The 12,236-nt window shown below is 35.1% G+C and overlaps 1 long non-coding RNA gene across 2 annotated transcripts in view; it reads right to left on the reverse strand.

Moving 5' to 3' along the window:
- The window catches only part of LOC119659480, a 73,034-nt gene that overhangs the window by 56,684 nt on the left and 4,114 nt on the right, over window positions 1-12,236 (reverse strand). Inside the window, exons 4-5 of one of the 2 annotated variants that reach the window (XR_005250349.1) lie at window positions 12,022-12,091; window positions 3,499-3,800 (exon numbers count right to left, since the gene is read on the reverse strand). This is a non-coding gene — a long non-coding RNA (uncharacterized LOC119659480). Of the gene's footprint in view, window positions 1-3,498; window positions 3,801-12,021; window positions 12,092-12,236 lie in introns of those variants that run through there. The other variant, XR_005250348.1, reaches the window with a different exon arrangement.

Here is a 12,236-nt window from a genome sequence, read left to right on the forward strand (position 1 = left end):
ACACGCCTAGAGATGTCGAAACGGAGCACCTACGGCTTTCCCAGACCTGTCTTTTCGCTAATGACGAGATGTTTGCGGTCCACATGAACGCATTCCTGTGCATAGGGCAAAATCCGGATCGGTAGATTACCCATCCAGTGCGGTGAAAATTTTACTAGCAGCTGCTATCGTGTTTGGATTTTTCACACAGATCTACAAGGCTTATGATACCTTCAACAAACAGACGACCACATGCACTATGCATTAATTCACTCGGCACTGGAATATTGATATTTCACAAGTAGAAATAATTTTGTTTCGCAATGTAGAAGTATGATAATAAGGATTTTAAACCAAATATATAAACTTGTTTCATTAACTCCGCCATGCTATTAACATAGTATGCTGGTCCCAAGCCCAGGTAAAGGAGGAGGGTTTGAGGCAACGTACTCTGTACTATCCTCAGTAAAACAAAAATAAAATGCTGAGATCAGGGAAAGAGATAAATAGAGCATAGTTGGATTTATTCTACTATGCTAAATCCTACCTGATCTCTCTTGGTGACAGGTCCCGCAACAGGTCGACCAAGAGAATGCATACAATGTCGTTACAAACATGATGATCGGATTGAGTCACAAGCCTCGAAGAAATGCTAGGGCGTCCACCCCAGTCGACGCGGCAGGACGGGCCCCGATCCAGACAAAAACGACTATAAAAGTCAAAAAATGGGCAAGGGTTCTTGACGCATGAACGGCGTCAGGACGTAAGCAAGTTAGTCCGAACACAACAAACAAAACAAACACGTGTCTGCACGCTAAATGTTGATACCCTAACTGGAAAGACCGAGGAACTCGCAAGAGCCCCTCGGAAAAGGCGCATTGATATCTGCGCTCTGCAAGAAACCCGATGGTCTGGTGCCAAAAGCTGCGACATTGAACGCGAACGCGGTAAAAATGGCTGCAAACTTCTCTATTTTGGTAACCCACACACTCAATATGGTGTTGGTATTGCCATCTCAGAGGGTTTCCGTGATGCCATTAAAGAATTCGAACGATTTGATGATCGGCTGATGAAGCTCACCATTATATCAGCTGATCGCACTATTCACTTCTTCACCGCGTATGCACCACAGACAGGTCGACCTGATGCCGAGAAAGATGCCTTCTGGCAACTTCTCGATGAAAAGACTTGCCACGTGCCTGATTTGGAGCGCGCAATGAGGGTGGCGAGCATATAATCGATTCTGCGGACACCCATGACCTTGTACTTATGAATACATGGTTCATCAAACGATTGCCTCATCTTCCCACATTTTATAGTGGGAGCAGTAAAACGCAAATCGACTATATTCTCATAAGACGCCAACATTTTACCACTGTCACTGATTGCAAAGTCGTTCCCTATGAGACCATTGCACCTCAACATCGGCCGTTGATTGCCGTCCTGCGAATTAAGCCACCGATACAACAGTGTGAGGAACGCACTGGTCCGCGACGCATTAAATGGTGGCGATTTGGTGAGAAGAAAGAAGAAACGATCTCACTCATACGATTGCCGACCATTACGAATGTGGAAGAATTATGGAGCCAAATGAAAGACACAATCCACAAAGCGGCCTCTGCAACCCTCGGGGTCACCAAGCCGGGTAAGCGGTACATACTTGGCTTTGAAATGATGATGCTGAAATGAAGGTCCGTGAAAAGAAACGACTCTACCACAAATTTCTCGACGATAAAACGCCTGCTAATTGGCAAATTTATAAGAATGCCAACCGGGAAGCAAAGAAAGCGGTCGCTGTCACCCAAGCGAATCACTTCAAAAATCTTTACGATAAACTGGATACTCGGGATGGCGAGAGAGATCTGTATCGACTTGCTAAAAGCCGTGATGAACGCACACAGGATATCGAACACTTCTGTTGTGTTAATGACAAGAACGGTACTTTGCTTACCAACCGTCGAGCCGCAACGGATAGATGGCGAGAATATTTCGAGCAGATTTCAACTGAAGAATTTGCTCATCCTCCACTTCCACAATCATTGCCGACATTTGGAGCAGTTCCACCAGTCAGCGCAACTGAAGTCGAGGAGGCAATAAAAAAATGAAGTCGGGGAAAGCAACAGGACCTGACGACATCGCATCTGAGCTCTGGAAAGCGAAGAGCTGGGACCCAACACTGTGGCTCAGTGAATTCTTTAACCGGGTTATTCAGGAAGGAAGAACACCATCTGACTGGCAAGAAAGTACCACTGTTCCAATATGGAAAAAGAAAGGTAGTCCAGCAGAATGTTCCAATTACCGTCCGATCCGGTTAGTTTCCCATACCATGAAAACTTTTGAACGCATTCTTGACAACCGTATTCGCGAAATCATTGAAATAACCGTGAATCAAGCCGGATTTGTCAAGAACTGCGGAACTACTGGCACAATACACGCTGCGCGGTTACTCATGGAGAAACACCGTGAGAAGCATCGTCCTCTTTACATTGCCTTTCTGGATCTAGAGAAAGCGTTTGACCGTGTGCCACACGAACTCATCTGATATGCTTTACGACAACACTTCGTGCCAGAAGAACTGGTGCGCTGGGTTCAATTGCTCTACCACGATCCGAAAAATAAAGTTCGAAGTATGGCGGGTGTATCAAAACCGCTTTGTGTCTCTGTTGGTGTTCATCAAGGAAGCGCCCTCTCACTACTCCTCTTTGTTTTTGTTATGGACACCGTCACACGGGATATCCAACGTCCAGCGCCCTACACACTGCTTTATGCAGATGATGTTTTCCTAGCATCTGATAGCAAAAATGATCTCGAGCAACTTGTTCAAAAATGGAATGATCGCCTCATGCAACACGATCTCAGATTGAATTTAAACAAAACTGAATTTTAGACGACGGATCCGCATGAAACAGGCACAATCATTGTCAGCGGCAGTGATCTGCCCAGAACTGAGCGTTTTAAATACCTCGGGTCAACGCTATCAGCCAATGGAGAACTGCGTTATGAAATTGCTTCACGCATTAACGTAACCTGGATGAAGTGGCGCTCTACAACTGGTGTTCTTTGTGATCAACGAACGTCTTAAATCTAAAATTTACCGCAATGTTGTCCGTCCTGTCGCTCTCTATGGTTTTGAGTGTTGGCCAACTATAAAGGATAATGAACGGCGTCTTGCGGTAATGGAAAAAGAGATGTTACGTTGGACTAGTGGCGTGACAAGTTTTGATCACATTCGAAATGAGGATATCGTTGTGAGGTTGCACCGATCGTAGAAAAGTTGCGAGTGGCGTCTTCAATGGTATGGTCACGCAATTCGTACTAACAAGAAGTCACGTGCCAAGGTTGGTCTGAACATCGAAGTCGATGGTAAACGAACAAAAGGCAGGCCTAAACAACGGTGGCTTGATACGCTGGATGGGGATTTAAAAGCCTCCCAGATCAGGCATTCGATAGAACCAAATTGCGAAACCGGTCACGACGAGCCCCGCTTGTAAATGGGACAAAGGCTGAAGGAAAAAAAGAAGGATTAATGTCTTGGAATTTAGGAGGATTTTACTGCTCCCGTACAACGGAATGTTATATTGAAATGAAATCAAGTGTAATGGAAAGGAAGAGCATCCATACCGATACCTCTCCAGCAGGCAGCAGTTAATCATTAATGTTTGATTGTGTGTCTTCTAAATGAAAATCAAATATTGTGGTAGCGGTGGTAGCGGCGGCGGCGGCGGCATGTATGCAACCTTCTTAATATGGAAATTGTCTTGCTTTCAATCAGAAATAATCAACATCATCATCAGCATTATGTATTGTAGCATCATAAAAATCTGGAATATATGAAGAGTACAAAAGACCCTAAAATAATTTTCATTATTACTGTATGTAGTAGAGAATTGTGTCTATGTAATCTTCTACGACCAGCCACCACCTTGTTATATACGGACATATCATTGAAATATATCCAAATGAATATCAGTAAAGAAATACGGCAATTTGAAAATGTCAATTATGAAATTCCAATAAGTTCCCATTAAGAATTGATCGCGCTACTGTATAAAATTGAATTGTTAAATTGTTTCCATTGATTATTCGTCGTCATATTTAAAGTGAACATCAATTGGAATAAATGAGGAAAATATCTGGGATATGATGTATTTGCAATTTGAAATTTCAAAATGCCATCTATAATCTCGTATATGCAATGGGAATATCGAATACAGAAATGCTGAAATACGAAAATACAAGAATACTACTTATGTATTATACATACTCGCGGACTGTATAGAAAAATATTTCCTATATTGTAGCTATCAACATCTACATATATGTACATATATTCGCTTTCATAGTCTGCATAACATTCAAATAAAAGTGCATACTCGTACGTACATACGAATGTCATAAATTTTTCCAATATGTATACACATATTTCACAAAAATCTTGCATAGAGAAACGTGCAAAAGAGTCTAGCTGTAAGGGGAAAGTATTCATCACCAACATTCATTAATACATACTGTACGGGGAAATTTCGGGAATGAAAGAAAACAAAGCCACACAAACAGATATATTTCAGAAAAACGGAAAAAAATACATTTGATTATTCCAAAATCAAGTATAGAGTAGCGTGCCATTTAAAATATCGAAGAGAAAAAATGGCTAAACCAGTGCAAACAAAAGCCTACAGGTAAAGGAACAGAAGTTCAAACCAAGGAAGAAGGAAGCACATTCAATCCAAACGAACAAATCCTATAAGCAGACGTAGAAACGTCGTAGCAAAGAAGAAGGCAATACTTGCAACCGAAAACACATGATTGAAAGGAAAATTACCAGAGGACATAGTTGACTCAAGGTATGTGAGCGTGGTTTTTCTTGGCCGGTCATTGGATGAGAAAGGAACTTGATGAAAAAATTAGATTAGAAGTGAAACACAATGAAGCTCTCATATGAGACACCATACTCCTAAAATCGGGACAATTAGTCCCCGCTCAAATAATATCATACTATGAAATCACACAGCCCACATATTAGGTTTTTCTAAAAGGGCCATTAGGAAAATTTACGCACACAAGTTATGTATAAACACTCACAATCCAATATCGATAAGGAATTGCATTTCTTCAACAAACCAAAAGATAAGAAAATAACATCTTAAGAAACAAATGTGTATCTTATCTGATGGTTACGAAGAAATGTAACGTGATCATAAAACGAGAGGATAAGGATCGAATTGTGTTCTATGATGGGAAATCAACAGAGCAGAGTCGTTCTTATCCATACTATAAATATGAGAACGACTAGTATCTTATCTAATGGTTACGAAGAAATGTAACATGATCATAAAACGAGAGGATAAGGACCGAACTGTGTTCTATGATAGGAAATCAACAGAGCAAAGTCGTTCTCTTGTCATTTAACATATGGTTACTTATCCATACTATAAATATGAGAACGACTATTGAATCGTTGCTCATTACGTAACTGTCAGTGTTAGAGCTAAGATATATTTTTTTTAATAATAAATATTATTATTTTCACAATTTTTTTTTGTTTTAAATTGAACAAGTATTGTTCATTTAACTGGCGCAGTCGGTAGGATCGCCCAACGTAAAAGTGAAATTACTTAGCATTAAAACGTTGTCAAATTTTAATTTAAAATCGGCGTAGATCCTTATTACAAAGTACAAAAAAAAAAAAGAAAAATATCTTACACTGACGACTAGGCTGAATTTTCATAGAATTCGCCCCTTGCCGAGAAATTCGAGCAAATTAGCTTGAAAGCCAACATTTCCAAAATTTTTTTTTTTTCGCTCTTTGCGGAAAATCTAAGCAACTTAACCCAAAAATAATTATTGAAACGAAAATTTCCCAGCAAAGTGACGAAAATGGCAACAATCAGTTTCAACGATGTTCTACGAGAAGCGAGAAGCATCCCAAATTTCAATGGAACCGAGGAGTATGATCTAGAGTGCTTTTTGGACGAAGGAGAAACGATCATGGCTATGGTTACCGACGCATCGCAAAAGCTGTATTTAACGAAAATTGTTAAATCAAAGATACAAGGACGAGCTCGAGAAGAACTTCGAAAATTGATAAACCCCACATGGAGTCAAGTGAAAACGGCACTTATCAGCAGATTCGGAGTACAGGAGGAATACATGGAGCTAATTAATCAGGTGAATAGTATAAGATACCATGAAAACTTTTTAAATGTGTACAACTGCCTAAGTCAAATATTAGTGAAAATGAATCGGAAATATCAGTTAGACGCAAATAAGCCGCATCAATATAGTCCTGACCGAAACGAATCGTTTGTTTTAGAAAAGTTTAAATCGTGTTTGAGTGAAAATCAAGTTATTTTATTAGAAACTAAAAACGTGATAGAACTAGAATCCGCAGTTAGATTATTGAAATTATGCAATAAAAGGCATCAAGGAAATAGTCACAATCGTGCTAGTGCTAGTTCTACTAAAGATAAATATGTAAATTTTCGTAACATCAATAATTCTTTCAATTATCGTAACATTGATAATTCGCGTAAAAATTTTGAAAAAAAATCTTTTATCAAACCTTCAACACAAGTTTCTAGAAACCGTGAAGAACCAATGGATGTAGATGTAAATTTTACAATACACGCCTCGAAGATATCTTACCGGTAGTCATACTTTCAATTAATAATAAAAAACTTCCAATATTAATAGACACGGGAAGTACTGTCAATTTACTTGATAAACGTGAAGTAAATAATTTATTAAAACTCTCTCAACCTCTAAGAGTCCAAACGGTAACTGGTTCGCAAGTTATAACTCATGAAACTTTGACCGCTTTACCATCAGAATTCAATGACGACGCTAACATGTATTGGAATGTAACTGATTTAGGGAATAAAAACTTTAGAGGAATAATCGGGAATAACACTTTAAAGAATATGAATGCGATACTTCATTTAGGAAAGGGAATTCTTGAAGTAAACGGAAAGCAAATCCCATTTACTTATTCATGTCCATTAGAATATGTTAATTATATAGAACCAATTGAACATTGCGAGTTCAATCTAAGTCACCTAAATTTAGAGGAAAAAAAATCTTTAGGTAAAATATTAAAAGAGTATAAAGGTCTCTTCTATCAGGAAGGAACGAATCTCACAAACGTAAAAGACGTTTTCCACGAGATTGTTACGACAGATGAGAAACCTATATTTTCTAAAATTTATAGATTCCCTCAAGTTCACGAAGAGGAAGTCAAATTACAAATAAACAAAATGTTGGAACAAAATATTATTCAAGAGTCAACTTCTCCATATAACAGTCCGATATGGGTAGTTCCAAAAAAAATGGACAATAGTGGCAAAGCTAAATGGAGAATAGTTATTGACTATCGTAAGCTTAATGAAAAAACGATAGATGACAAAATGCCAATTCCTAACATAGAATCCATTTTAGACAAACTTGGTAGAGCAAACTATTTTTCCACGCTGGATTTAGCAAAGGGATTTCACCAAATTCTGGTTAAACCCGAAGACAGAGCTAAAACCGCCTTTTCAACTAATACAGGTCATTATGAATTCGTGAGAATGCCTTTCGGATTGAAAAATGCACCTGCTACCTTCCAAAGAATGATTAATCATGTCCTTAAGGATTATATTAATAAAATATGTATCGTATACCTTGACGATATACTTATATTTAGTACTTCTCTACAGGAACATATAGATTCCATGGGGAAAATATTCGACAGATTAAAAGAATACAATTTGAAAATACAGCCGGATAAATGTAGCTTCCTACAAAAAGATACGGAGTATTTAGGGCATATTTTAACTAAAGATGGAATCAAGCCCAACCCACAAAAAGTTGAAAAAATAAAGAATATTAAAATTCCGGAAACACAGAAACAAATTAAAAGTTTCCTAGGAATAACCGGATATTATAGGAAATTTATACCTAATTATGCGAAAATAGCAATTCCATTAACAACATGTTTAAAGAAAGATCAGAAAATTAATATCAATGACATCAAATACATAAAGAGTTTCGAAAAACTTAAAGCAGTTCTAATATCAGATCCGATATTGAAATACCCTGATTTTAAGAAACAATTCACGCTAACAACAGATGCATCTAACTTCGCAATCGGAGCCGTTTTATCTCAAAACAGCCATCCGATAGCATATGCTTCTAGAACGTTAAACAATAGTGAAACCAATTACGCGACTATTGAAAAGGAGTTACTCGCGATTGTGTGGGCTACTAAGTATTTCAGACCATATTTATTTGGAGTAAAATTTAAGATAAAAACAGACCATAAACCACTAGTTTGGTTAAATAATCTAAAAGAACCAAATCAAAAATTGATTCGTTGGAAAATTAAATTAAACGAATTTGATTATGAAATCGAATATCTTCAAGGGAAAGAGAATAAAGTTGCAGATTTTCTAAGTCGTTTAAAATGCGATGAAATAAATCACATTGACGAAAACGATGACGCAACTATGGCAACAGTTCATACTTCTAGAGAAGAAAGAAATGAACATATTTTCATAAATGATACTTGTGTGAATAAATATAAAACACAAATTATTTTGCAGGATAGTCCTAGTACAGAATTAGAAATACATTTTAATAAAAAAAGAGTATTTATTTCAAGAAACATTCTTAACAATCCCGAAGATCTATCTAACATATTAAGAAGATATATATTTAAAGGGGTAATAGCCATATATAGTGAATTGGAAGATCGTGAATACAACAAACTCCAAAATAAGTTAATAGAACTTTTTTCTCATAACACTAGGTTGAAATTTTACAAAACAACAAAATTTCTGAAGGATGTATCTAATTTAGAAGATCTACATAAAATTATTGATAAAAAACATCAAGAAACAAATCACAGAGGTATAATTGAGAATTATGAGGAATTGAAAAATGAGGTATATAACCCAAGCTTATTTAAAGAAATAGAAAAAACTATTAACAATTGTGAAACATGTAATAGGTGTAAATACGATAGAAATCCAATTAAAATGGAATATCAACTTAGCGAAACTCCAAAAAATATTAATGAGGTAATTCACATTGATACATTCCATATAAAACATCATTATTTCCTAACAAGTATAGACAAAATGACAAAATATGCTCACATATCTGAACTAGAAGACAAGACAATGGTTACGGTAAAAGAAAAACTTCAAGAAAGAATGGCGAATTTAGGGAAACCAAACAAAATTATTGCCGACAATGAGTTTAATAATATTGAAATAAAAAATTTTTGCAGGGAAAATAACATACAAATACACTTTACTAAACCAAATACACATACAGGGAATTCAGATGTTGAAAGATTTCACAGCAGTCTATTAGAACATTTTAGGATCCTTAGTGTAACTCAAAAAGAAAATGCTTTCAAAGTAAATTTGTATAAAGCTGTTGAAAAATATAACTCAACTATTCATTCAACTCTAAAAGAAAAACCGTATAACATCCAATTCAATATGAATCCAGAACAAAGGCTAGCAATTTCTCAGAAAAACTTAGAAATAAAGCAAAAACGGCTAAAGTATTTTAACAAGAATAGGGAAAATATAAATTACAACCATGAAAGAGCATTCATAAAAAACTACGAAACACATCGTCATAAACACTTACCAAAATTTAGAAGTGTTCCAATAGATCAGAAAGAAAATAAATTATTTTATAGAAATCGTGAAATAAGCAAAAACAATCTAAAAAGACCTACGAAATTCTTTTTAGGACCCCCGAAACAAGAAAAGGAATTTTCGAAAAGAAGAGGGAATACTAGGAAAGTCAATTATTCAGTTAATAATAATAATTCTAGCAGTAGTACAAGGAATACAAGGAATGTTTCAAGTACACGAAACCAATAGTAACAATGGAATAATCATTTTTGAAAAAAAGAGCAAGTCAACCTAATTTCAGAATATTTCAATGTTTTACACTTGATATGATGATAAACCAATTCAACTTAGAAAAGAAAGTATATTCATTATATTGCAAACTTTACACCCCACGAGATCTAGAAGAGGACTTATAAATGTAATAGGTACTGGTTTTAAATAACTTTTTGGAGTCTTAGATGAAGAGGACAGAGAGAAAATAATAAATTATTTACACACAGTAACATCCAATAATAAAAATATGATTAACACAATCAATAGTCAAATTGAAATAAACGAAGACATAAATAACAATTTAAAAACCCTTCAAAATCATATAATAAATGAAACAAAACACCTATAGTCATCGAGAATATACAGTACAATAATCTATTAGATCATTTGGAGAATATAATTGAACAAATTCAAGACAATATAGCAAATGCGAAAAATCGTCAAATGGCAAGATTCATGTTAAATACATACGAAATACAAAAATATAATATAACCTTAGAAAAATCACAAGATATTAAACTAAGCGTTTTTAGCAAAAAATAAACAAATTGTATTTGTAGTTGCCATACCTATATATACAACAGAAATATTTAAAGTTTACGAAGCATATGGTACACCCAATGATGCAAGCTATGAAGTTACGTTAGAAACTAATCAATTCGTAAAGATTAACGATAAAATGTATCCTTTCAAAACAAATATACTAAGTAAATATAAACAACCCAACGAATGTCTAACTAGTATCATAGAAAATTCCAAAATCAAATGTAATAAACTTTTTAATAAAGATTTCACTATAGAAGAGTTGGAAAAAGGCCAATTACTTATTAAAAATGCGAACAATGTATCAATAAATCAAAACTGTAATGAACACGAATACATTTTAAACGGACAATATGTCATCAATTTCGATAACTGTAACGTACAAATATCCAATAAAATATACAAAAATACTAATGACAAAGTACAACAGATTATTCCTAGACCATTATACAATAACATAAAAAATTTAGAAATAATTTATCCAGAAAATGAAATGCACCTAAAACATATAAAAAAATCTCAAAGAAATAAAAGAGATTAAAGTCGAATACCAAAAACATGTACTATATCTCGGAACATCATTAATATTAACAATGATTTTCATCCTAATAGGAACGAATCTCTATTTTAAATGTAAACAAATGTAAACAATCAAAATAACTGTAAACAATGATCATGAGGACATTGATCAATCTAAGGATGGAGGAGTTATGTATAAACACTCACAATCCAATATCGATAAGGAATTGCATTTCTTCAACAAACCAAAAGATAAGAAAATAACATCTTAAGAAACAAATGTGTATCTTATCTGATGGTTACGAAGAAATGTAACGTGATCATAAAACGAGAGGATAAGGATCGAATTGTGTTCTATGATGGGAAATCAACAGAGCAGAGTCGTTCTTATCCATACTATAAATATGAGAACGACTAGTATCTTATCTAATGGTTACGAAGAAATGTAACATGATCATAAAACGAGAGGATAAGGACCGAACTGTGTTCTATGATAGGAAATCAACAGAGCAAAGTCGTTCTCTTGTCATTTAACATATGGTTACTTATCCATACTATAAATATGAGAACGACTATTGAATCGTTGCTCATTACGTAACTGTCAGTGTTAGAGCTAAGATATATTTTTTTTAATAATAAATATTATTATTTTCACAATTTTTTTTTGTTTTAAATTGAACAAGTATTGTTCATTTAACTCACACGAGAGATTCACACAATAAAGCCTACTGATGAGACTCTTTGGGCCGACCCGAAATGCACTTATACATCTACTAGGGTTTCCACAATTTAAGATGCTGTCTTCAAAGGCAAGCAGAGGCGGCAAAATAGTTATCCGAAACAGCATAGATGTAATTTCAAGGGTCATTTCATTCACTAGCATAGACCATTTAGGGTACTTATGCAACACACACATTGCTATTATCAACTGAGAAAATCTCACAAGTTTTTCTATAATACAATACTATCTCGACACTGCAGAATTGATGCATGAAGAAGGAAGATAAAAGGAACCAATAAAACACGTCTACAGGGTTAGAAATACTGAAAATCTTTACTGAACTATTTGAAAAGTTACCTGTTACATATTACGATGATTGATTAATTCAGAAATGTTATGCATGCTTCCATCGTTGAAAACAATTCCACTGAGGGAGAGAGTCAATAATTAATACATGACTTTTGATATTAAAATGCGAATACAACACAAAAATTTGATATTTAGTGAACAAATAGCAAAAAATCTTTGGAGGTTAGGATGATACAGTATGCTTGATGAATGAAAACAACGAT

The sequence above is a fragment of the Hermetia illucens genome, chromosome 6, assembly GCF_905115235.1.
Source record: "Hermetia illucens chromosome 6, iHerIll2.2.curated.20191125, whole genome shotgun sequence".
Taxonomy (NCBI): domain Eukaryota; kingdom Metazoa; phylum Arthropoda; class Insecta; order Diptera; family Stratiomyidae; genus Hermetia; species Hermetia illucens.